General features: G+C 43.8%; 1 protein-coding gene across 5 annotated transcripts in view; it reads right to left on the bottom strand.

Annotated features, from left to right (window-relative positions):
* Positions 1-27,379, bottom strand: part of TULP4 (TUB like protein 4) — a 228,283-nt gene that overhangs the window by 187,793 nt on the left and 13,111 nt on the right. The window contains exons 1-2 of one of the 5 annotated variants that reach the window (XM_089922204.1): positions 24,588-25,797; positions 11,256-11,383 (exon numbers count right to left, since the gene is read on the bottom strand). The exons of 1 other annotated variant lie outside the window; for it this stretch is intronic. The gene's annotated coding sequence lies outside the window, so the exon portion shown is untranslated. Of the gene's footprint in view, positions 1-11,255; positions 25,798-27,379 lie in introns of those variants that run through there. 3 more of the 5 variants (XM_089922203.1, XM_089922202.1, XM_089922205.1) reach the window with 3 other exon arrangements.

Here is a 27,379-nt window from a genome sequence, read left to right as displayed (position 1 = left end):
GAAAGTGATGGGGAGAAATTAGTTATCCACCATCAAAATACAAGAGTTCAATTAGCTCTCTCAATTACTTATAAATCAAGCTGGGGGAAAAAAAAAAGTAAACATTTAGAAGATGTTAATGTCACAATTAACAAACTTGGTCTTAATGAACAAATACAGAATCTTGTATCCTATTCAGAGAATGCATATTCTTCTCAAGCACAAAAGAACATTAAAAAAAATTACCATGTCAAGTTGAGTCTCAACATATTTTAAAGAATAAGTGTCAAAGAAATATGACTACAAAGTTAATAAGTTAAAAGCAGTTACACAGGGCTTCCCTGGTGGCGCAGTGGTTAAAAATCCACCTGCCAATGCAGGGGACACAGGTTCAAGCCCTGGTCTGGGAAGATCCCACATGCCATGGAGCAACTAAGCCCGTGTGCCACAACTACTGAGCCCACAGGCCACAACTACTGAAGCCCACGCACCTAGGGCCCATGCTCCGCAACAAGAGAGGCCACCGCAATGAGAAGCCTGCGCACCGCAACTAACAGTAACCCCCGCTCGCCATAACTAAGACCAACTAAGAGAGAGCCCACACACAGCAACAAAGACCCAATGCGGCCAAAAAAAAAAAAAAAAAAAATACCCTAAAAGTAATTACACAAATATGATCATAAAACTATATATTGGAAAATTTTAAACAAACACATTTCTAAATAACTTATAAAACAAAAAAGAAATTATAATGGAAATGTAAAATACTCAATGTGAATTAAAATACTACATGCCAAAACTTGCCATCTACAGAAAAAACAGTGTTTTGTGGGAAATTTATTTCCTTAAATGCTTACAATAGAAAAGAAAAAGTGTTACAAATTAAGAAGGTAAATGTTCATTTTAAAAGTACAGAATAAACCAAAGGACAGTAAAGGAAATAATAAAGATAAGAAGAGAAATTCATAAAGGAGAAAAAATAACATTAGAGAGGCTAAGCAAAGTCAAATGTTGACCCTTCAAAAAAAGTAATGAAAGACACAAACCTCTGGCTAACAGATGAAGAAAAGGGAAGCACAAATAAACAATACTGGGAATGAGAAGGGGGGTAAAACTATAGATACAGTGAAGATTAAAAAGATAAAAGAATACCATCAACAATTGAATGCTTAAATATTTGATAACATGAAAAGAACAAATTCCTAGGAAACATAATTTAATCAAACTAATTCAAGAAGAAAGATAAAAGTCTAAGCTGTGCCATAAACATTAAAGAAAATGACTCAGTAGTTTAAAATCATCCCACAAAGAAAACATCAAGTCCAGATATTTTCCAGATAAGTTCCACCAACATTCAAGGAAAACACCACTGCAGTATTAGATAAACTCATCCAGAGAAGAGAAAAAGTGGTAACACCCACAACTAATTCTATGAGGCTATTATATTTTGATACCAAAACCAGATATGGAGAGTACAGGAATAAAAATTAGATAAACTCATCCAGAGAAGAGAAAAAGTGGTAACACCCACAACTAATTCTATGAGGCTATTATACTTTGATACCAAAACCAGATATGGAGAGTACAGGAATAAAAATTAAAGGCAACCTGGTGGCACAGTGGTCAACAATCCACCTGCCAACGCAGGGGACACGGGTTCGACCCCTGGTCCGGGAAGATCCCACATGCCATGGAGCAACTAAGCCCATGCGCCACAACTACTGAGCCTGCGCTCTAGAGCCCACAAGCCACAACTACTGAAGCCCGCGCGCCTAGAGCCCGTGCTCCGCAACAAGAGAAGCCACCGCAACGAGAAGCCCGCACACCACAACGAAGAGTAGCCCCCGCTCGCCACAACTAGAAAAAGCCTGCGTGCAGCAACGAAGACCCAACACAGTCAAAAATAAATAAATAAATAAAAATTTTTTAAAAGGGGCTCAAACGGATTGCTGAAATGCAGCCAGCAACTGAACGAGAACAGAGTCCTGGCTATTGCCCAGCCTCAGTTGGGTTCTATGGGAGGGATAACTTCCAAGTGATTCCTTCTTGGTTCCAATGGTGAGCAGGAATGCCTGACCCGCAGCCAACAGATGGACAGGGCAGACACAGAGAGCACGCCCGACTGTCCATCGAGGCCATGTCCTGGGGCAGAGGGCAGGGCAGGAAGGCAGGGGACCAGAGCTGACTGATGGCCCAGTGCCCATTCAAGTGGACACATTTCCAACCCTAAACATGTGCTTAGGACTACACAGAAATGGCTGTGGGGTAGTCAATAATTTCCAACACACAGAGAGTCCGAGCTTGGTGAGCAGCACTTACACACGTGCCTGGCCCTGAATGAATGAGTAGTCTTGGACTCAAAAGGACACTGCAGCAGGAAGCCAGGTGGGAATCATCTTATCCGCCAGGGATAGAGCGCAGAATACAGACGTCTACATCATAAATGGCCAGCGAAAGTATTTTCTTACTTTGCCAAAACTCTCACATCATGACCGTAATCACTTCTTTGGACAGAAATATTTTCATTTCCTTATAACAATGGCATTACATGCTTAATCAAGCAACAATAAACAAATATTATAAAACCTCTACCAAGTAACCAGCCTGAGACTAGATAATACAAAATTAATATAAAAATACAAGATCTGGGCTTCCCTGGTGGCGCAGTGGTTGAGAGTCCGCCTGCCGATGCAGGGGACACGGGTTCGTGCCCCGGTCCGGGAAGATCCCACATGCCGCGGAGCGGCTGGGCCCGTGAGCCATGGCCGCTGAGCCTGCGCGTCCGGAGCCTGTTGCTCCGCAACGGGAGAGGCCGCAACAGTGAGAGGCCCGCGTACCGCAAAAAAAATAAAAAAAAAATACAAGATCTGGTCCCTGACCTTAAACAGTTCACAGTCTAACTAATGGAAGCAAAACTCACAAACATGAAATAATCAGAGAACAATTAAGCATGAAAGTGTGGGACACTGTACGGGCTTCAACAGTCTAAGATCTCATGGAGTTGAACCAGTAGTAAAAAAGCATTTAGCCTGAAAGTCAGGAGAACCGAGTCCGTACCATGTGTGACTATCAGTGGCACAGAAAAGGAAGAACAGGCGTATTTGTGGCAGGTGACGTGTAGGTTAACCTTTCATCATGATAGCACCCAAGAGGTAGGTATTATCCCCATTCTACAGACAAGGAAACTGAGGTTCATACCTTGGGCAGGTTACTTAACCACAGTGGTCTCAGTTTTTTCACTTGTAAAATAAAGGTCTTCTGGGGACGAAAAAACACCAGAGTTTCCTGGAAGTGACTCAGAAACCTGAAGTGGGCAGGACTCTGGGGCAAACGTACCAAAGCCTCGCCTCGGGTCAACAGCAATACCCCCTTCCCCACAGAATATTTTGCTGTTATAACCGCGGCACTGAGAAGCGCACCTAGTATACAATGGCCGATAGATACAAATTCGAGGAATGAATGGATGAACAAACGGCACATCACAATGGGCTCCGAGGTGACTCTCCTTATGGTGGCTCATTTCCTTATACCTCTAGTTTTTGTTGTTTGTCCGAATTTCAGAGCTCTTAATCAGTGGGTTGAGGGCGGCATTCTTCCAGAGGGGATTTGTGTTTACTTCTGCCAAGCCCTTGGGCACTTCCAACCCAGATGCACTGAGATGACCTTCCCATCTTGGGTTTTCCAGACCATGCAGGTGGCATAAATTCAAATCCCAAATCCAACAAGATTCAAAAGAGACTGTTTTTTTAAAGCTAAGAAGACACCTCCTCCCTTTGTTAATGGATGTTCCCACCCCACGCATACTCCCAGACTAGCCCTTCAAAGAGGTTCAGATGAAACCGTCTCCCTGAAATCCAGGTCTCCAGAATCAGCAGAAGTCCCCTCACTGTCATGTCCCACTCTGGTTTTAGACCCTCTCTCTCTCTCTCTTAGAAATGTTTACTCCGCTTTATCTTTTTCCCCACCTGTGGGTTTCTCACTTTCTTCTAATAAAGATAATAAAAGGGTGTTTGTTTTATTTTCTCCAGTATTTCTAGTGGAAGTGTTTCTAGCAGGAAGGTGTCCATAACATCTGGTCAGCTTCCATTTCCAGGAGGGGTTCACACACTACCACCTACCACCTTCCAACGTGGGTTTAGAAATCATCCCTAAGGTGAGCAAGAGCTGAAACAAGGTGAGCAGTCAAAGCAGGATATGCCCAGCGCAGGCGAAGGAAACGCACAGGGCCACGTGAGAGGCAGCTAGGGCTGGCTGGGCAAGGGCAGGACCCAGGGTGCGGCGCAAAAGACCTGGAGGGCACAAGACAAAACGCAGGCGTTGACTTCATAATGATAAGGAGACCAATGTGAGCTTCAGAAATTAGTTCTGAAGGATGACTGGAAGAAAAAGAAAACAATGCTTATCTTTACCGGTACTTCCACCAGTTGAAAAGGACAATTTGGGCATATAACTCTGTCGTTTGTATATATAACTTATCAAAAAAATTCAAGACAAGCACACAGATATAAAGTTAATTCAAGTAGGAGATATGGCATAGGAAACCCCATGTACTGGAAATGAGATAAATGAAGTGGATGTTCCATTATTGGAAGCAAACTGTCAGTTGTGTTATGCTACTGTGAAATCATAAGATTCACAGCACAAGCCAAACCTTGTCACATTCCATATTAAGGTGCTGCTTTACAGAGGAATTTGGTTATAAAGATTGGGGAGTAAGTGGACCATCACCAAGGGCTTGGAAATGCTTATTATTTTAATTCAATTATTACTGAATGTAGTCAAGCATACTGCTTCAATATTGTTTTATTATTTATTTTTTTTGTAATAACCATACATGGGAGATAGTCATAATTAGCAAAATGAAGCTCAAAGAAGCTGGATAAAGATCCAGTGTCACACCACCACATCTTAGCACTTACAGGCACACAACTCTGTAGCTTTTCACATAATATAACGTTCTGTATATGAAATAGCTGAAAGAATTCAAAACTGAGAAAAAGCTGATATGAAATGGGGTTCATCAAGGAAAGCGTCTGTGTCCCTGTAGGATCCAGATACCTGCTTCCTACAGGCGTTGTTACAGTAACACTAACAAGAATGAAAAGTGTCAGGGAAAATTCAGTTAATTCACAGGCTGAGTAAGTGTGCAAATAAAACATGAGAAAATGAAGTGCAGAATTTAAATCTCCACTATGATGCTCTCTAATCACTGGAGTAACCCTTCTTCCCAGAAAACAGCATTACCTCAAACAAAAGAGAAGACACTGGGTAGCAGGAAAAAGGATAATGATCCAAATCTTCCCTTAAACTGCATTTCAATTAAGGGCAATAATCACAGCTGGAGATAATGAACATAAGTCTTGGGTTCGGGCAATGATTTATATCACCCAGGTTCTCAGAAGGGATTCAGAGTAATTTATCAAAAGCTTAAGCTTTCAGAAGAAACAGATCAGTTCTGTTTCCTTCAACTTCTTATACCACAACCTTAAGGTCTTAAATAAAATAGTATAAGTATACCTAAATATGGAGATACTAAGCCTGGCCCAGGACTAAACAAGAAAGAAAAGTCAACTGGAGTTAGCAAGAAGAGAGGGCTGTAGTACAACAAGCGTAAACTCAAAGCAAGTACTTAATGAATAATGAACATGCACCATTGTTTTAATGAGTCTATTAAAAGCACAAATCTCTCCAGAAAGAATTTAAAGCACCTGATTAAAAAGTGCATACAAAATAAGATTATTTATCACCTTAAAACAGTTTTAAAAGTTAAGAAAAAGGAGACAAAAAATGTCAACACTGAGCACAAAAATCTTGGCCATAAGCATGCCTGCAACCAGGGCAGAAGGAGACCCAGGATGGCTTACATAAATCTTATTATCAGAAATGAGGAAACTGTCTATTACCCAGGAAAGAAACATTTTCTCTATTACTGTATTCTGAAAAAATTTCAATATCAAAGCACTACAGAATGGCCATCAGATAATGGAAAAGATAATGTCTGTAACAATCTCACACAAATGTAGAAGAGAATTTACAATTATTTCCTATAGTGAAATACAAATAAAAACTTAACCTTAATAGGTAACAGCAGTTTTTTGAGGGCTAGGGTACTGTGGACTGAAATGTGCTATGAGGTGAACAGAGAATATGTCCGTCCCAGTCTTCCTAAAAAGCGTGACCTTTTTTTTTTAACATCTTTATTGGAGTATAATTGCTTTACAATGGTGTGTTAGTTTCTGCTTTATAACAAAGTGAATCAGCTATACATATACATATATCTCCTTCCTCTTGCGTCTCCCTCCCACCCTCCCTATCCCACCCCTCTAGGTGGTCACAAAGCACCGAGCTGATCTCGCTGTGCTATGTGGCTGCTTCCCACTAGCTATCTATTTTACATTTAGTAGTGTATATATGTCCATGCCACTCTCTCACTTACTCCCAGCTTACCCTTCCCCTCCCCGTGTCCTCAAGTCCATTCTCTACATCTGCGCCTTTATTCCTGTCCTGCCCCTAGGCTCATCAGAACCTTTTTTTTTTTTTTCAGATTCCATATATATGTGTTAGCATACGGTATTTGTTTTTCTCTTTCTCACTTACTTCACTCTGTATGACAGATTCTAGGTCCATCCACCTCACTACAAATAACTCAATTTCATTTCTTTTTATGGCTGAGTAATATTCCATTGTATATATGTGCCACATCTACTTTATCCATTCATCTGTTGATGGACACTTAGTGCTTCCATGTCCTGGCTATTGTAAACAGAGCTGCAATGAACATTGTGGTACATGACTCTTTTTGAATTAACGGTTTTCTCAGGGTATATGTCCAGTAGTGGGACTGCTGGGTCGTACGGGTAGTTCTGTTTTTAGTTTTTTAAGGAACCTCTATACTGTTCTCCATAGTGGCTGTATCAACTTACATTCTCACCAACAGTGCAGGAGGGTTCCCTTTTCTCCACACCCTCTCCAGCATTTATTGTTTGTAGATTTTTTTTTTTTTTGCGGTACGCGGGCCTCTCACTGTTGTGGCCTCTCCCGTTGCGGAGCACAGGCTCCGGACGCGCAGGCTCAGTGGCCATGGCTCACGGGCCCAGCCACTCCGCGGCATGTGGGATCTTCCCGGACCGGGGCACGAACCCGTGTCCCCTGCATCGGCAGGCGGACTCTCAACCACTGCGCCACCAGGGAAGCCCTGTTTGTAGATTTTTTGACGATGGCCATTCTGACTGGTGTGAGGTGATACCTCACTGTAGTTTTGATTTGCATTTCTCTAATGATTAGTGATGTTGAGCATCCTTTCATGTGTTTGTTGGCAATCTGTGTATCTTCTTTGGAGAAATGTCTATTTAGGTCTTCTGCCCATTTTTGGATTGGGTTGTTTTTTTGATATTGAGCTGCGTGAGCTCCTTGTAAATTTTGGAGATTAATCCTTTGTCCGTTGCTTCATTTGCAAATATTTTCTCCCATTCTGAGGATACCACGCACATATGGTCACCTTATTTTTGATAAAGGAGGCAAGAATATACAATGGAGAAAAGACAGCCTTTTCAATAAGTGGTGCTGGGAAAACAGGACGGCTACATGTAATTAGAACACTCCCTAACACCATACACAAAAATAAACTCAAAATGGATTAAAGACCTAATGTTAAGGCCAGACAAAATCAAACTCTTAGAGGAAGACACAGGCAGGACACTCTATGACACAAACCACAGCAAGATCCTTTCTGACCCACCTCCTAGAGAAATGGAAATAAAAACAAAAATAAACAAATGGGACCTAATGAAACTTAAAAGCTTTTGCACAGCAAAGGAAACCATAAACAAACGCATGACTCTTAATCAGACTAGTTACAAATTAAGATAAGGGCCCTAAGGCTCACACTCCATCTCCCCGTTTCCCTCTGTCACCTGTGAAGTGCTCCCACTTCAGTGCCTCATCCCTTTGAGCTGATGGAAGGATTAAACGCCAGGATGGGAAAAAAAAGACCCCACTATTTAGGCTGGTTCTGTAAATAAGGATATTAAAGCAAGGACTTCAGCCCAGGGAGCCCAAAGTCTCAATTAACTCTCTCAGATACCAGTAAAATTCATGGAAACTAATGACGAAATTCAGTTTCTTTCTCCTGCCTTTTTGAATATCCTTCCCAGAACATTCCCAAGCTGAGGCAGCTAGCTCTACCAGGCCCTATGTGATCATCCATATCCCTCCCAGCCACTCACCCCAAAACTTGGGAGCATGAAGGATTCAAAGTGGCTCTTTTTTCTCAGATATAACATATCTGCTATTTCTTCCTAAATAAAATATTTTAAGAATAAAAATCAACTAAATTTATTTATCCATACATCTGTCCCTCTATTAGTTCACTGAACAAACACCTGCGGACTAAGAATGCCACCTGTCATATCAGCAAACAAAGGATGTTGCAGCCATCAAGCCATCAGCCACTACAGGCTCCCCCTTTTCCCCGCCTTCCCACAGTGAGTCCTGAGGGAACTCAGGATGGATACTGGCCCCAGATAGCTAAGGTGCATATCAAAGGAATGATTTCAATGAGGCCAGACTCTTGCACCTTTCCATACATAGAAAAGTGCTAAATTTATTAATTTGAGATGTCTGGTTTTCTTTAATTAACACTAGTATTTTGATGTTCCCACTACTCGTTTTTTTGTTTTTTTTTTGCGGTACGCGGGCCTCTCACCGCTGTGGCCTCTCCCGTTGCGGAGCACAGGCTCCGGACGCGCAGGCTCAGCGGCCATGGCTCACGGGCGCAGCCGCTCCACGACATGTGGGATCTTCCCAGACCGGGGCACGAACCCGTGTCCCCAGTATCGGCAGGCGGACTCTCAACCACTGCGCCACCAGGGAAGCCCCCACTACTCGGTTTTTGTTGCACAAACCCCTATATATTCCGGCTCCTCCCATACCCTTGGGAGCAGTTCCTCAGAGCAATCTGAGAGGCTGTCTTCTGGCTTAAGCCCTCAGAAAATCAGCCGAATAATCCATAATTCTCAACTTCTAGGCTGAGCATTTCTTTTCAGCTGACAACTTGAGCACCTTACACCCCAGCCTCTGTGCTAAGCCGTGAAGAAACTATCAATAAAACACATCCCTGACTTTCTAACTTAGATGACAAATGACAGTGTTTCCCTCTCCCAATTTAAATGGTTAAAATGCGTACTGCACGATAAGAATGCACCTTTCAAATAGCATTAGAACGTAAGACTGTCTCCTGCAAACCTGATAATGGCTCGGGGACTCAAAATCACCCGACTAGGGGCACTGGGCAGCTGGGCTCTCAGCTCTGTGCCCGCCGCCAGCAGGCACTGTGCCAAGAGCTTTCCTGGCTACAGAGGCACCGAGGCAGCCATTTGAGGGGGAGATCAAATCGTGCGGGGACTCTTCCTGACCATGGTTTTCTCCGTTGGTGTGAAGCAGTTTTTAATCTCACTGAAGAATTTCTGTAAGAAACTAATCTTCACTGTAAAAATAAAATCTACGTTCAGGCAGCCACTTACTCCAAGAAGCTAAGAAAATGGGTTCCTGGTGAAGGAAAATGAACAAATATTAAATAACCAGGGAGGATAAGGCGATAAATGACCAGTAGAAAGTATTAAAAATAAAAAAGCAATACCAAAAAAAAAAAAAAAGATACAATGGCATAAAAGCATAGTACCGTGCATTTGGCATGGCTTCAATTATTCATTTTATAATGTATAACCATTCCTTTTTTAAATGCATTCATAACACATTGGGCTTGCTACCACGAGATTAATGTTGTACCACAGTTCTAATTAAAATTCACACCAAGGTCTACCTCTCAACAACAAACACTGAAGATGATCTATAAAAGGAAATGAAGAGAGAATATATTTTTAAAATATGCCATTTCCTCACTTACTGAATTATCCATTTTGACTCCCCAGTTACTGAGAAAGCCAAACCCTTTCATCTACTGTGATGCATCTCCTGGCTATCCACACGGTTAATGCCTCAACATTCAGCCTGCTCATAAAGAGGCATCTCCTAATTTCAAACACCGTTTTGAAGCAACAGCCCTATGTTCTAGAGAATGACTTTCTAGGTAGAGAGGTTCACATGCTAATTCCAAGCCAAGCAAGTATCCAGTGTTCACAGTTGTCTGCTGCATCTGAGAACTTTCTGGAAGAGAACGAAGAGGTCTACTTGCTGTATGTCTCAGCAAGAACACAGGGTAGCCCATACCATCCCAGGGGCAGGGGAAGGAGACAGGCCAGGGACACTGTCCCAGTTATGCTAGCGTCAAATGACTGGGCTGGGAGAGGGAGATTCTTCGTTTCTTCCCTTTTTAAACATAATTATCTGAAGTTAAATACTGATGAAGTCATTTGAAACTTATTTTTCCATAGTTTGAGCCATATATTAAATGAAGACTTTCCTCACTGATGCATATAGAATATCATATACTTAGGCTAGGAAGCATTTTCTAAACATATTACTACCAAACTCTGTATTATTATCTTCCCACGACATTAAGATTAGATTATAGCAGGGACTTCCCTGGTGGTCCAGTGGTAAAGAACCTGCCTTCCAATGCAGGGGACGCAGGTTCGATCCCTGGTTGGGGAACTAAGATCCCATGTGCCGCGGGGTAACTAAGCCCGCGTGCCACAACTACAGAGCCCACGCGCTCTGGAGCCCGCGTGCCACAACTAGAGAGAGAAAACCCGCACGCCACAACTAGAGAGAAGCCCGCGCGCTGCAACGAAGAGCCCACAAGCCACAACGAAAGATTCCGCATGCCGCAACGAAGATCCCGTGTGCCGTAGCTAAGACCTGACGCAGCCAAAAATAAAATTAATTAATTAAATATTTTTAAAAAGAAGACAATAGAAAAATAAACTTAAAAAAAGATTAGATTATAACAGAGAAAGGAAAAGAACATCTTCTATCATACCTGAGCTAAAGCATGGATATATACTAATGCAGTTTATGTGTAAATTTAACAGTATCTTTTTAAAGTTTCAACTAGATGGTAGAAAACAAACACAAGACTTAAACTCTGAACAATTATTAACTGTTCTACATTATTAAAAACTATGCCCAGTCTTCCTGACCACACCCCCTCCCAGAGTCTGTGTAAAGGAAGGCTAAACCTCACCTAACGACTCCCTAATACAGAGACTGTGACTTGGGTCTGTATCACCTAACATAGTGCCAGGAGACCCTCCAAAAGTATTTGTTCAATTAGAAGTTTAAAGGGGGGAAAAAATGAGGATCAAATAAATACTTACTGGCATCTATTAAAAAAGAAAATAGGTAGAATGATCAAAAGAAATTTTCACTCCTATCAGAGCAACTGTTCTTCTAAATCCATGACGTAAAAATTTTCTCAGCCGAAAAGTATTATCAAAGTAACATCCTAGGAGAGAGTTAAGCATGTCAATAAAATTCAGCATTTCAATCAATTCAATCAACATGAGCATAAACACCGTCTTTTGGTTCTAATAATAAAAACATATTTTGGAAATGATGGATCATTTTACATTCAAAACAAGAGGCCAAAAAAAACCCCAGTACCCTACTCTACATTGCCCCCTCCAAACACTCCAAAATGTACTATATCAAAACAACTGAAGGGAGAGATCAGGGGCTGGACTTGGCTCTTTCTTTATGAAGTTGTTGTCAATAAAATTCACTATACCACCCACCAAGACTGGACACCTTGAAAAGTCTGAAAGGAGCTGTGAAAACAGACTCTACCCTTCCCCCAGAACTTCATCTAACACAAACACAGTGCAGTCCACTTGATTGACAATCGGCAGATTTAAGATCCCTTGAAGTTGTCACTCCACAACTGTGATGATGCATTTAGCAGGAGAGGGAGGGAGCCCACAGCTGCCTCTGCCTCTTGCTGAGAAGGCCCCAGTATAAAGGAAGTGGAGGGACTTAACAGGAATTAGGAGACAGGGGCTGAAAGGATGATCCCTGAGTGAAGAAAGCAGAGCTGCCTCAAGCCAAGCTTGAGATGCCCCACAGAGCCCACAAAGATGACTGCTGTCAGAAAAAGAAAATGAGGGATGTTTCTGGTGCCCACACACCGGGGACTTCTGTAGGAAGGAGTGAGTGGTTTCAGGATATGCGCATCACTGACGCGAACGCTCCACAGCTGAGACTCATCCCGAGTGTCCTGTATAAGATCTAATGCTCAACGTGCACAGCAACTGCTTCCACACAAAAGCCAGAAGTTACCCTCCAGGCCACCAAGAGGTCAGAGCCACCGAGCCTAGTGTGACAGGAGAAACAAGATCCTACGCAGCCCACCCTGAGCTCCCCCAGACCAGGACGGCGGCAGCAGAGGACCGGAAGGAGGAGCTGCTGCTGCCTGCGTGGCCCCGGCCAGTCCCCTCTTCTGGTGGCCCTGCTGCAAACTTCCCCGTTAGTCCACACTCTATGCCGTTACAGTCTTTGTGAGTGGATTGTTCGGAACTCTGAATAAATGATCCTGACGAAGTAAAGTCAAGCATTATCACTGCTACGCAGGCGAGTCCATAAGTCCCGCACCCCACAATGGACTGGGGCTAACACACCAGCACCTGCCCCCGCACGCTTTACCGTCCACGAAGCCGTCTCCTTTCCCTGACCCTCCCTGGCTACGGGGTGGTTACAGGTGGCATTCGGGACCAAGAGGAGCCAGGCAAAAGAAGAGCTGCAGATTCCAATAGCTTAGGCCCTATCTGCACAACAGAAACACCTTGGGGCATGTGCAGAGAAAGTGCTGATTTACACCCACCACCTCCCAGTTATTCCAAATTAAAAACAAAAGAGTGCTGTGGGAAGGGGACCCGAAGGCTGTTACCTGTGTAAATTGTGAGCTCAGGACCAGAGAACAGCTGAAGCAGTCATTAATCAGGGTCGTGTTTACTCTTCCACTGTCAACTAAGAACATGTTTTTGTTGCTTCAGAGGAAGGGTCTCCCCAGGTCACTGCAGCCACTACTGCTGCTCAGGAAGAGCTGAGTGCCCCAGTCTAGGAGTCCGTACGCCAGCACACTCCTACACCTGCCGCCGGGGCCCACCGCATCCCGTACTCTCACAGGATGTCAGTTCTTAGGAAGTTACAGGGTCTTCAACAAGCTGATCGCTTACTGTCCTCCACAACAGAACTACAAGCAAGACTGTAATTAATTTGCTAACAGTTACTGCCTGCTTACTAATATTAGCCCAAATTTCATCTTTTTGCTTAACTACAGGAATTCTCAAAAGGCACATTTCCTTGGACCCCATCCTGGGAGAATGAGTTACTAAAGAAAGTCAAAGAACTTGCCGCTAAAGTGACATGCACATTTAAGGTCGTTCTAGAAGAATCCCCAGGGACAGTGACCTGGAGCTGCCAAGGGACAGAGCGGGCACCCAGACAGAGCAAAGAGAGGTCATGGCTGTGGGAGAACCCGAGCTGCAGGGAGGGGACGGGGGTCTGTCGCAGGCAGACCCAGCTCACCTGGTGAGAGCCCCCACCTGGCTCCCTTCCCCCGGCCACAAAGTGCCTGAGGCTTCGCCAGCAGTGGTGCCACAAGGTTCAGACCCTGTGGTGCGTGAGGAAGCTGGTGGGACGTCGGGACCCTGGCGCCTGCGCCCCCCGAGACAGAAGCACACGAGCAGCTGCAGCGAGAGGTGGGCTGTGCCCCGGGCTCCGGGAGAGGCAGCTCTGCTGGGCTCAGGACACACCTGCACCTGGAAAAAGCCAGCTTTCTAAGGCAGCCAAAGTTCAATCTGTGTTTCTTTCTTTCAACAAACACTTGTTGCACTCTAGGCCCTTAGGGAGCTTACATCCTTATGGAGAAACAGCAGCAAAAGGGCAGAGATAAGGAAGTTAGGGCCACGGGTGATATGTGCCGAGCCGAGGAGAACTCCGGAGCAGCGGGGAGGACGGGCCTGGGGAGAGACTGCAGCGGAGGCCGGACAAGGCTGGCGGCGGGTGGGAGCTTCCCTGCCAAGGGGATGCCATGCCAGGGCCCAGAGGCAGCAAGGACAGACATGAGGACACGAAAAAGACTGGGGCGGGGGGAGTGGAGACCAAGGGCATAAACAAGGTCTAGGGGGCCCTGAGGGCCACAGAAAGGAGAGCACGTCTACTTCTGAGCACAGTGGGAGCCCCTGCCGAGCTTTCCGCAGCGGGCGGAAATGTCCTGGTTTTCAGGCTCAGGCCAGAGCGGCTGCTGTGTGGAGGAGCCCTGCAGGGGACAGAGAGAAAGCAGAAAGCACAGGCAGGGGCTGTGGCCGCCGTCCAGGGCGAGCCCACAGTAGCTAAACTACAACACTCACCAGACAGACGAAGTGGAGCACAACTGGAGACAGGTGTGGGGGCAGGATCGACAGAAATTCTGACACACCGGATGTGGGAGAGGAAACGGAGGAACTGCCTCCCGTCTGTGAAATGGGGACAATCACAGTAACAAACAGCACCAGCGCAGTGCGCATGCTCAGTCTCTGCCGGACTTATTTCCAGCTCCACACGTACTAGCTGGGGGACCTGGAGTGTGGTAGGAAGAACGGAATCTCACTGTGTTTCAGTTTCCGACATTATCTGTCAACGAAGGATAGTAAGAGTATCTACCTCAGTGATTTGAGAATTCCATGAGTCAGTATTTACAACACGCTTACAACAGTGCCTGGTATGCGCTAGGAGCTAAATCATCTATTCTCATTACGACTACTACTACCATCACCTACCTCGTGGTACTGCTGTTAGAACAAAACAGATTGAGTTAATTCATGCAATGCCTGTAAGGAAGTCCCTGGCACATAATAAATTTTCAATAAATGTCAGCTCTTGCTATTATCATCATGGATGATTCCCAGTTGGTGCTGGCAATAACTGAAGAGCAGGGTGGGGGAGAGGGGTGCTATGAACAGGTCCAGAGGGCCTACGGAAGAGCTTCCATTTGGCATGTTAAGTTTGCAGTGTCTGTGAAACATCCAAATGTCAAGGTCAAGTAAGTAGCCGGACACATGAATATGAACCTCAGAGGAGAAGACTGGAGTATTAAGTTAAGAATCATCCACATCAAGATGAGTTAAGTACAAAACCTGGTGAGTCAGTGAGGGAGAGAATGAAGACGAAGGAGGAAAGAGGGTCTAGTGGTAAACCCTATGGAACCCCAACACTCCAGGACAGACCAAGGCGGAGAAGCCAGCAGGGCAGACCGAGAAAGAAGAGTCAAGAGGAGGAGGAAAGCCAACGAAGAGTGGAGTCTTCACAACGCAGCAAGAAGGTCAGCTGGGGCGTCAGGGTGGACGAAGACACTGGATGTGGTCCTGTGGAGGTGACACCAGTGATTCTGACGACGGCATTTTTAGCATCTTATGTGTTCACTTCGACTCTACCTAACTTCCATTTACAACACTATCTATAAAAGAAAATGCGTTCCAAAGGCCGTGTACAGTGAAAAAAACTCGACCCTGGAGTCAAAAGACTGAAGTCCACTCCAGTGAGGTCTTGGGTAAGTCCCTAAACAACAAGGGTGTCCGTTCTCTCCTTAGGTAAAATGGCAAGGTTGGACCAGATTCCCAATCACAGGTCACGAGTACCCTAAGCACTAAAACCCACTAATCAAAACCCATTCGCTAGCTTTCAATATTTAAAACATGTACTGATCACTCCCCAGCCTTTCGGCTGAGATAAAGTGTGTGGACGAAAAACACCGCCTGCCATATCAGTAAACAAAGGATGCTGCCGGCATCAAGCCAGCGGCCACTGCAGCCACCCCCAAATGGAAAAAAGCACGGGATACCGGATGGAGAAAAGCAGGATACTGGCTGTAGACGGTTAAGGCGCATACCAAAGGAATAATGTCAGTGAGCCCAGATTCTTGAATCATCAAGTGCTAAATTCATTAACTTGAGGTATCTGGTTTTCTTTAATTAACAGTAATCCTTTGATGTTCGAACTATCTGGTTTTTGTTGCAAAAACCCCTATATACCCTGATTCCTCTCTTACCCTTTGGAGCAGTCCCTCAAAGCTATCTGAGAGGCTGTCTTCCGGGCTTAAGTCCTCAGTTTTCTCTGCCAAATAAATCAAAATTCTCAACTTTTAGGTTGTGCATTTTTTTTCAGTCCACATACTGAGAGCTAGGCATCTACCTAAGATAAAGTTATACAAACTAAACTGTCACATTTCTTTGTTTCTGGGTGAAATTATAACTGGGTATGGAAACACCTGTACACCTGGGAAGCAGCAGTGTTTAAGAAGGGGGACTCCATCACTTACTCCTCAGGGCGTGACCACAGACAGCTGTGTCATTTAACCACTCAAAAGTCTCAGCCTCCCCATCCGTAAGATCTTGGCAGGAACTCCCTGTTGGCTTTCCTCTTCCCTCCTGACTGTTCTTTCTCTGTCTCCATTGCTGGTTCCTCCACCCTGGCCTGACCTGGAATGTTTGGGTTCCACAGGGCTCATTGTTAAGTACCTAATGAGTAAGAACTATTAATACCATTATCTTAGACTGAGCAAAAGTTCTTAGCTATTAATCAGATTAGTCATTTCTGGGGACAAAGAGGGAAAATAATGAAAAGAAGAATATAATGGTGACCACTGGTGACTCCCAACTCAAACATTCTTATTCTGGGTGCCTGAAATACATCTGCCATCCTATCACATGAAACTCAGCATCTTACTGTAATTAAAATCTAGTAGGGAGGGACTCCCCTGGTGGCGCAGTGGTAAAGAATCTGCCTGCCAATGCAGGGGACACGGGTTCGAGTCCTGCTCCGGGAAGATCCCCCATGCCGTGGAGCAACTAAGCCCGTGCGCCACAACTACTGAGCCTGCGCTCTAGAGCCCGCGAGCCACAACTACTGAGCCTGCGTGCCACACCTACTGAAGCCCGTGCGCCTAGAGCCCATGCTCCGCAACAAGAGAAGCCACCGCAATGAGAAGCCCGCACACTGCAACGAAGAGTAGCCCCCGCTCGCCGCAACTAGAGAAAGCCCGTGTGCAGCAATGAAGACCCAACACAGCCAAAAATAAATAAATTTATTTTTTAAAAAAATCTAGTGGGGAAAGCTTTGCTCCCCCCTGACTGTAACCTCCCCAAGGGCAGCATCCACATCTGACTCAGAGATAGCAGTTATTGAGCTAATCTCTTGGTATTCAACCCCTTTACTCCTAAATTCCACTCCTAAATTTCTAAATTAAAAATTAAAGACTCTAACATTATTTCTGCAAATACTTTTAAGGTCTCCACTGCTCAGGTGCCCTAATAAATCCTTTCAAGGAGCTCCCCCCTCCCCCGCCAACCCTTTACACACACCCTTTACCTCGCCTTAAACGCAACCGTACGGATTCCCAAATGTAGCCTTCCAATAGCTCTCCCTGGCACAGGTTCACTCTCAGTGCTTTCTAACTTTAGAACCCAACTCTTCAGTACTTTTTGTTTTACTTGGGGAGGATAGTTATACCTGAATCAAAGCTCCCTTTCAAAATTTCTAAAGGGCAATACAATAAAAAAAAATCTCTCTCCGCTAAGAGACAAAGCATATGTGGGTTAGATATTTCTCTGCCCATCCTCCTCATCAATGCCTCATGACACAACCCTGAGGAGCTGGACCAAAACAGCTACCCACCTGAGAAGGATTCAAATGCTTTCGTGATTACCACATGATAAGCAACAACTGAAAACAAAATAAAATAGGGCAGAGCAGAGACTACTACAAAACCGCTTACATTAAATAAACCTATTACAGCCTATGTTTACAATAAGCTGGCGTATAAGCTGAGACAAAAGTGAAGGCAGCCTCGAAAGATGCCACATTTAGGCACAATGGAGGCTGGGGTAAAAATTACCTCTAATTCAGGAGACATTTCATCAGTGAAGGATCCAGAATTTCAGGAAGAAATTTTGAAAGCTTAGGAAGGCTTTAAAAAGGGCAAGCATCAAATCAATAGCTCATGTGTGTTAATTTTAGCTGCAAGAGTCCAAAGTGAGATATGAAATGAGGAAAGCAGCCGAGGAACACCCCAACAAGAAACAAGAAACGAGGTGTGGTCACTGGGTACCCACCACCCAGGCCCAGACACTCAGGGGGAGCCAGCACTGCGAAGTTTAGTGAAATCCAGTCCCTGCCCTGAGGAGCTCCCCGCATGGTCGGAGAAGATGGGCGAAACACGTAAACTTCAACATTACAAGATATAAGCTATAACCAAGGGCCAGCAAGTGCACTGAGGCAGAGCTGAGAGCATCGTGACTGAACGACAGATCCTGGAAACATAAAGCCAGTGTAGATCTTAAGAAGATGGTGCAATAGCAAAGCAAAAAAAAAAAAAAAAAAAAAGATTTTAACCATGGGCCAAAGCAAGGAGAATATACTGACAAGAACTATACTGACAAGACTGTCCAGATAATGACATGGAAGCAAACCAAGTGTCCATCAACAGATAAATGGATAAGCAAAATGTGGTATATACATATGATGGGATGTTAGTCTTAAAAAAGGAAGGAAATTCTGACACATGCTATAACTTGGATGAGCCTTGCGGACACTGTGCTAAGTGACATTAGCCAGTCCCAAAAAGACAAGTACTGTCTGATTCCTTATATGAACTATTTAGGTTAGTCAAAGAGAGAGAAGGTGGAATGGTGGTTGACAGGGGCTTGGGGGAGGATGCTGTTTAATGGGTACAGAGTTTCAGTTTCACAAAATGAAAACAGTTATAAAGATGGATGGTGGTGACAGTTGCACAACATTATAAACGTATTTAACACCACTGAACTGTAACTTAAAAATGATTAAGATGGTAAATTCTATGTTAGATATATTTTATAATAAAAAATTTTAAGAATATCCCAATAACGAGGACTTTATGATAATCTAGGACAAAACGAAACCAGGGTTCTAGAGACATAGTAGAGGGATTCAGATCTGAGTGGCAATTTCAAGGGGGGATAAATCAAATTATACTGCCTAGGTAAGGAAAAAGCTTTAATGCTACCGATTAGAATTAACATATTCAATAGATATGAATGCTCTGTATTTGACATTTGCTATCTAACTTCATAATAACTAGCCTTTTCAAAAACAAAGATTTTTTTTTCTACATACACATGTATACACACTCACACTAGAATGGGCTTCAGGAATACAGAATAAAGGGAACAAACCCTTCAATACCACGATGGCAGTCCAGAGGCAGCAGAAGTACAACTCCAGAGTCAGACTGCCAGGATGTGCAGCCTGGGTCACACTCCCAACCTCGGTGACCTGTCTCAGCCTCAGTTTCCCATGAAGAAGGACTGCTGGGATGATTAAATATATACAAAGTACTTTAATTACCTGCCTGTCACACAGTTATAGTTGCTCAAAAAAAATGCTAGACATTGCTGTTGTAATGTTATTTATATTATATCCACTAAGCAATTAAAAAACTAGAATAAAGTAAATTATTAAAAAGATATGTAAAAACAACCATCATTCACCCTGATTTCAATTGGAAAATTAGGGACAAAGAATTGGAGTGGTGGGGAAGTAAAACTTATCTCTGATTAAAAGTAAAGTCTACCAAAATCGTGGCCAATTCTTGCTGAATGGTCTTAGTATGTTAATAACCCACTGGCGAGAGAAGAGGCAAGGAGCAAGAATGATTTCTGCATTACTAAGAGCCCTCTTTGCATCTTCCTCTACATTCAAAGCCACTCTGTAAGACAGTAAAATCCCTACTTCACAAATGATTAAACCAAGACTCAGAGTTTAAGTTAAGCTTATCAAAAACCATCGGGCTATTAGTCACACAGCTATGATTTGATACCTGACTCCAAGGCCCATACTTTCTCCACCAAACTGTGTTGCCAGTAATTTCCACTCCACACCCAAGCTGCTCTGGAATAGGGAGGGAAAGCTGTGTATAAGTATTTGATGAGAACAAAATGATGTATGAATAAAGCCCAACTCTGACTGTTCTCATGGACTCCAGAATGTCTACAGGAAATAACCAATGACCAAACTCAAATTTAATGTTAAAATGACAGAACTACAGATTAAGAAGAGCTTTGGCAGTACTCTGGGCACTCAACACTAGTGAGGCTGTAGGTGACATGTACACTCCAGTACTAGTCCCAGTTTCCAGAAAGCGACTGGGCAATACGCAGACAGTGATTAAAACCAACAGTGCTGGGCTTCCCTGGTGGCGCAGTGGTTGAGAGCCCGCCTGCCGATGCAGGGGACACGGGTTCGTGCCCCGGTCGGGGAAGATCCCACATGCCGCGGAGCAGCTGCGCCCGTGAGCCGTGGCCGCTGAGCCTGCGCGTCCGGAGCCTGTGCTCCGCAATGGGAGAGGCCACAACAGTGAGAGGCCCGCGTACTGCAAAAAAAAAAAAACACCAACAGTGCTAAAGTTTGGCTAACGTGAGGATTAAGCCAAAGATGTTCACCAACAGTGTTGTTCAACATCACTGCAAAAATTCCAAGAAGTATATTATGACAGGGGAAAAAAAAGTCATATAAAAATGGAAAGAGCAAAAAATCCTTATTTATAAATAATTTTCCATCTGCAAAACACACAGAATTGAATGAAATTAGTACTATTAAGAGAGTTCAGTAAAATGGGAAAACAAAACACACAAGAATAAATTCAAAGTGATGAATGAGCCTATGTGTTTACCTAGTCCCTCTCTCAAATTCCTTTAAAATGATCAAACAAATATAAAAGTGCCACAAGAATTTTTTGCACAAAACAGACAGGCACTACTGACAGGCCCTTGAAGAATTTCTAAAAGACATGGAGCAGATAGGTTTAGACTGATAGAAAAGTAACAAAGAGCCTTAATTCAGCCAGGAAAGGCCAGCACACCACTGAAGCGCTTTAGGCAACGTCTGGCCAAAGAACGGCTGTCTGCACTGGGTCGGCGAGACCGCACAGGCCTTCTTACTGCACCCGTGCGCAGGGGAACGACACTCCAGGTCACGGTGGATGCCACAGCAATGAGCTGCCTGGGAAAGGGTGGAGATCAGCCTTGCAAAGAAGTGAAGCTCCCCAGCGATCGGAGGACTTACGGTCAGACGGCCGCGGACTGTACGCAGAGGCCTAAGGTAGCAGCAGTTGATGCAGGAGTGGGGGCAGGATATCAAACTGAAGGCCCTCTTCTGGAACGCTCTTAGGGCCTGCCCTCCTCTCAGTCTAACAGCTATCCAAAAAGCAAGGGGGGCCTGCTTTTGCTTCCTCTGTAGGAACCCAACGCCGGCTTCTCTCACCACTAGCTGCTCTGGTTTTCTAACTGTTTGACATGGTGGTATGACAACCTGGGTGTAAGAGCTCTGAGGTCAAGGATCACATCTTTCACTCCAGCTCTGTATTCACAGACATGCCAAAGACTGATGACAACAAAAACAGGAACAAAGATACCAATTCTTCCCCAACATGACCACTCCGTCTTGTAAAAATTATAGTTTCACCGCTGGACTAATTCTCAAAGACCTGATAATCTTTTCATCAGCCCATAGACTCTTCTTGAATATTGTCCCGAAATCAGTTCTTCAACTACTGAAACATCAATCATCTCTGACATCTGTAAACCACTGCACCATGCCCTCCCACTGAGGAGGCATTCTACTGACTGATGTAATAAGAATTCTTTCTATGGCCCTTCCTCATTAAAACTAAGGCATATTCAATAAAATGCAGAGTAATGCTTTTTATTTTTAGCATACACCTAAATTATTTTCATCCAAAAGTTTAGCCTAAATTCTAACTCAGTAAATGACAAACAAAACAGAACATAAGTATTTGTATAATCATTGCAAAGAAACAACCCAGAAGGATTTTTTTAAAAAAGTACGATGATATTTACTACATCTTTACTTTAAAATAGCCCCAAATGGAAGCAACCCAAACAGCAAACACTGAAGAATATCATTATATGATTTATCTACTTGGTGGGATATTATACAGTCCTCAAAAATGTGTAATTACCCATGTGTCCATCAACAGATGAATGGATAAAGAAAATGTGGCATGTACATACAATGGGATATTGTTCAGTCTTAAAAAGGAAGGAAATTTCTGACACACGCTACGACATGGATGAAACTTGAAGACATCATGCTAAATGAAATAAGCCAGGCACAAAAGGGCGAACACTGTGTGATTTCACTGTAAGTGAATATAATGTGGTAACTCGAGTAGTCACACTCCTACAGACACACAGAAAAAGGGTGGCTGCCAGGAGTGGGGAATGGGGAACGAGTGTTTAACGGGTACGGAGTTTCGGTCTGGGAAGACAAGAAGTTCTAGAGGCGGAGGGTGGAGATGGCTGCACGATAAGGTGAATGTCCTTCAGGCCACTGACCTGCACACTTTAAAAATGGTTAAAAGAGTAAATTGTATGTTATATATTTTGTCGCAATAAAAAGCTATAGTTATGAAGACTATATAGAAACATGAAAAATGCTTGTGCTATGTTCAATTTTCAAACACATACAAAGGTGTTTGTAGGAGAATTCAAAATAATGCTATGCTTAAGAGTTATAAAAATGGTGGAGATCGCAGGTGATTTTCCACCGTTTTATAAATGTACTGTAATAGACTGCTGCTTTTTATGCTTACACTTATAAAGACACTAAGTATAACACCAAAAGAGCGAAGCTCAGGTGTCTGTAACCGCAAAGCTCCCTCATGTACCACTCCTTTCTCCATTCATACAATCCTAAACTTGGGGCACGAAAAAGGTTTATATATGCTTAATATCTGGGGGCTGTGCAATGACCTAACAACTGCTGGGGAGCTCTCGGCACACAGAGAGGATTTAATTTTAATCTAACAGTTTTCCTCTTATCCCCATTTTCAAAGTTTAAGAAGAAAACGGGCCTTACTTGAGCCAATATTTTCTATCAACATAATTTCCTTCTTAGTCATTACTTTTAAGCCACCTTAACTCTTTTGTGGGAGAAGGCTGGGCTCTAAATAAGTAAGTAAATAAAGTTATCATCAAATAAAATTTCTTTTAAAAAGGAGGGTCAGAAAAAGTGAAATGGGAAAAGCATCTGAGCAGGAATTGGAGGAGGAGCTCCAGTCAGCTGTGCTAGTTAGTGGCGGGGACACGCCAGGGGTGCACAGCTGCTCGCAGACTGCTTCCCATCCGTAAATGGAGAGTCGATTTGCTGCACTCTTTACCACCTTTACTGACAACACTATAAAGATCAAAGGTGACAACGTTTATAAAAATGCTCTGAGGAATGTAACATGCTTTATAAACTAAAAGGTGGTGCCTTATCAAATTTACAATACTAATTTGATTTTTTCTGGGTTGTCATAAGGCACCACATGAAATCGGCCCCCTCATATATGCTTTTGTTTTTCCATTATTACTTCTAACTTGTGTCGTTCTGAGAGCACCGAGTCTCCCCAATCCTCAGAGCTCCCCAGCTCTGCATTTTTGAGACAGAAGGACGGTTCAAGGCATTCTATTTAAGACAAGACATGTCAGAGGCATCCCCCATGGTATGTAGAAAGAGGCCTGCACAAGGAAAGAAAGGTCATATGGAATAAAGGGTTTCCCATAACCCACATGCAGTAGTCCCAGGTTTCATCCAACAGCAGGGCTCTTTCAGCACTATTTTAGAATACCAGTGGCTTCTAAATTCTTTAAAGCAGTAATAAATGTCTCCTATCCTTCTGAGGGCAGGAAATCTAGTACAGTGAGGGGCATGTCAGATAGAGCAGGCTTCCAGAGGGTGTCATCTTCCACTACGCCAATATTTACTCAGGTGCTAACCATGCCCTGCCCCTCAAGGCCAGTGATACTCATACTTCCACACAACCCACATTTTCTGAGGAGGGAAACTGAGTTTTTAATTTTAAATACACTAATAAGTCAAATAGGTAATAAACCACCTTTACGACTGATGTGCAAATACAATAGATCCTGCACATTTGACAACATGACCAATTCCCAAATTCTCAAATGGCACTAATTCCTGGAATTGTCAGACTGCTCTTTTTCTTGCAATCACTAAGTGATACTTTCGAACCTGCTTGGATTATTGCATACAGCTTCACAATTCAGACAGAGTGTTCAATCCCCATTTAATTCCAACTCACAGAGGAATTCTCAAATTCATACAGGGGATCTATGGGTGTAACCAAACAACTAAAAGAGAAACTGTTATTGTTCATAACCTCAGAAGTCGGTGGAGCGTTCAATCTGCCAATGAGCCAGTGACCCCGACAAGATAATTGTCCCCGACGGCAAGGAAGGACAATCCACTGGTGCACTCTGATCTTAGGTAAATGTGATATAGGAAGATCCAAATTCATAAGGTTAAAATTACTGCATTTTAGAAAAAGATTTACAAAAGGATTCCTTCTGATAGCAAGCAGTCAGGGCCTTAACCACTGACTCCCCTTGTATATTTAAAATATAATTTAATTTAAAATATTTTATTTATACTCAGGTTTTCGGGAATCTATCTCCCACATCAAGCTCCCCTGCTGAAGTAAACTTTGGCCACAATTTCTCTGAGTTCAAACAACGCTGACATAAAAATAGGCTCTAATTTATTTCACTGAAAAAGAAATTTAATTTTAAAAAAGGTGATTCCAGAATGTGTTTGGCAGGTCCGTCTCCTCAACTCACTGGGGTTTTTGTTGGTAGTGGAGATGTCAGCACTTTGTTCTGGTTTCGTTTGGTGTCTCACTGTTCTGTGTAATTTCTAATGCAAAGCTTATTAGGTGCTTTCACAGCCTGGTTCCATCTTCTGTGACCACTCATCAGTTCTTCCCAGGAAATTCTGGAACAGAGAAAATAGTCTCTAGACACCTGGATCATAACAATGAAGAACATGGGTGCTGGCAGCCACGTTGTGCCACATGGACCAGGGAGCAGAGGATGCTGGTCTGGAACAAAGAACTCGAAGCACTGAAGGAAGCTAAGAGATGGGGACAGAGAGAAGGAAAGAGCTTCCCAGGCCCATCCACAGAGTGTTCCAGTCTCTGGCTCCTGGCCTGAAGCCCAGCTATATCCCTGCAGAGATTTTAGGACACAGCCCAGAATCCTTCCAATAAATTGCCTTTAGTGTATAAACGAGTTCAGTTAGGTCTCTCTAACTTATAACCAGGAGTCCCCTAACTAACAGAGGGCTCTGTGGTCCTTTCTGTTGATTGTTTTGAAGGAGGCAAGCTAGAAACCTGCAGGTGGCAGATGGAACCCAGCCGGGTCTGCAAGTCAGAAAGGCAGGCAGCACCTCAGAACCTGATGCAGTGGCAGGGGCTGAACAGGGCGACTCCAACCTCACACATCCTCAGCAGGCCACCCGAGGGCAGCTCCTCTAGTTAACCTACCAAGTAATGCTAGGTTAAAAGGGGAGTGAGCTATTCTCTATTCCACACCCTTGCTTTAAAGTGGAATACAGGAGAGGCAGAGCAGCTTTCAGGGTACCGTCAAAAAGCACTGTGCCTGGAGGGCAGAGCTTCCCAGGTTCAAGAACAGCAAACCAAACCCAGAGCAATGGGGGCACGGCACCTCTATCCCACCAAGTCAACTCCCAAGCGGAAAGGAAGCAAATCCCAGCTTAAAAACCAAAGGGGCATCCATCAGACAGAGCATGCTGATGATTTTTTATACATATATTTGGTAAACAGAGAAGAAGCATCCACTATTTTTACTTGGTTAAAACATGACCCATCATGATAGTCACACAACAGCATAAATGTACTTAATGCCACCGAACTGTACATGTTATAAATAGCTACAATGGTAAATTTTGTTATGTACATTTTTCCACAATTTAAAACAACAAAAAAACATGATACATCAAGAGTCACAGAGACTGAGCCCCCCACCCTGCGACAAACACCATGCACGGTGTTACCTGAGACAGTCATGTCAATAATGCGTCCCCTTGCCATGGGCAACTCAGTACAGAACCGGGGTGACGTGAGTGGCCGTTTGGGTGGGTACAAGAGAGCTGCGGTTTGGGGGAGGTGGGAGCGGGGGCTGCTGAGCCCAGGCAGCCACGTCCTGAAACCAGTAGTGATGAAAAGCCACTCCACAGTCTATCTCCCCTACCTCCTAATACCTGATCAGCATAGTCTCAGCATTACTAATTCCTAAGTATTTCAACATGAACTCCTCAGAAGTCACTGCTGGTTTCCTATCCGCCACAAACAGATGGCAACCCAGAAGAGTCCTGTTCCCATTATGCCGACTTGGCGGGAGGCTCACCTGCCGCCACCTGAAACACCGATCCCTCCCACCTGCACACAGAAGGCTCCCAAACACAACTCAAATCCCGCCCAGATGCCCACTGATCAGCATCCTTAAAAGCATGGGGGGGAGTCTCATTACAACTCCACTAATTAATAAACATAGGGAGGGACCACATCGCATTCTAATATGATTACAGGGGACTCTGCAGCTTTCGTTGCAGTTCCACTCTGCAGCTCAGGCTGGTTCCCGGCCTGACTACACTGGGACGGAATCCAGTTTTCTAATATATCCATATGTATGAGAATCAGAGCAGATCTTATTACATCAAACCTGGAGGAAAACCTCTGGAGATGCTAAAAAGTTCAATTTCAGCCACATTAATATATCCTTAAAATTTTATTTACAATGAAACTATCTATCCTGTTTTTATAACTCCAACACAGATTTCTTAGCTGCAATTTTTTAACTTAAATAATCAAACACTAAGAGAACGACAGACTGTTCACAAATTACGCCTAAATTAGAAAACATGAAAGCTGCCTCTGTGCATGGATATGTACATATGTGTACACACACACACACACACACACTGGCAAGGAGGAAGAAAAGGAAAAGTAGATTGTTTACTTCACCAGATTCCAAGCAGAGATGTTCTTTCATGTTTTGTGGACACACCTGACAATCACCAGGGCCTTAACCACTGACTGATCCTTGCCTGCTCAGCAAATCAAACGGGACTCTTTGGAATGTTAAGCCAAGGTTTTCTTTAGCAGAGGCAGCTTAAATTAACTACAGCTCCATGTTCTCCTGCCACTCTCCAGTAATGAAACCCTTCAGTGGCTCTGCTCCTGCAATAAAGACCAAAATCCTTAAACACGGGATACAAGGCCCAGCGCGAAAAGGCATCTCTTTCACCAAGTCCTCTGCGTTTCCTCAGGGAAACCATCTCTGACCTTCTGACCAGATCAAATCCCACCTTTATACCCTGCATTTCTCCTTCGTGGTATGAATGAATGAATGAGTTAGCATGTCTTTCAGTGCAAGTAACAGATAATCTCAACTCAGGTTGCCTTAAACAATAGGGAAATGTATTTCACATAAGTCCAAAGGCAGGTGCGTGGTTGGCTCCGAGGAGTTCTCGCTGCTCTTTTCTCGGCTCTGTCCTCTCCCCTGCACCAGCTTCACGTTCAGATCGTAGAAATGCGGCTGTAACAACTCCA

The sequence above is a fragment of the Delphinapterus leucas genome, chromosome 12 (assembly GCF_059928025.1).
Source record: "Delphinapterus leucas isolate spDelLeu-1000000601 "Yukka" chromosome 12, BTC_Dleu_Yukka2, whole genome shotgun sequence".
NCBI lineage: Eukaryota > Metazoa > Chordata > Mammalia > Artiodactyla > Monodontidae > Delphinapterus > Delphinapterus leucas.
The sequence above is the reverse complement of the archived record's forward strand: the minus strand, read 5'-3'. Positions and strand labels throughout refer to the sequence as shown.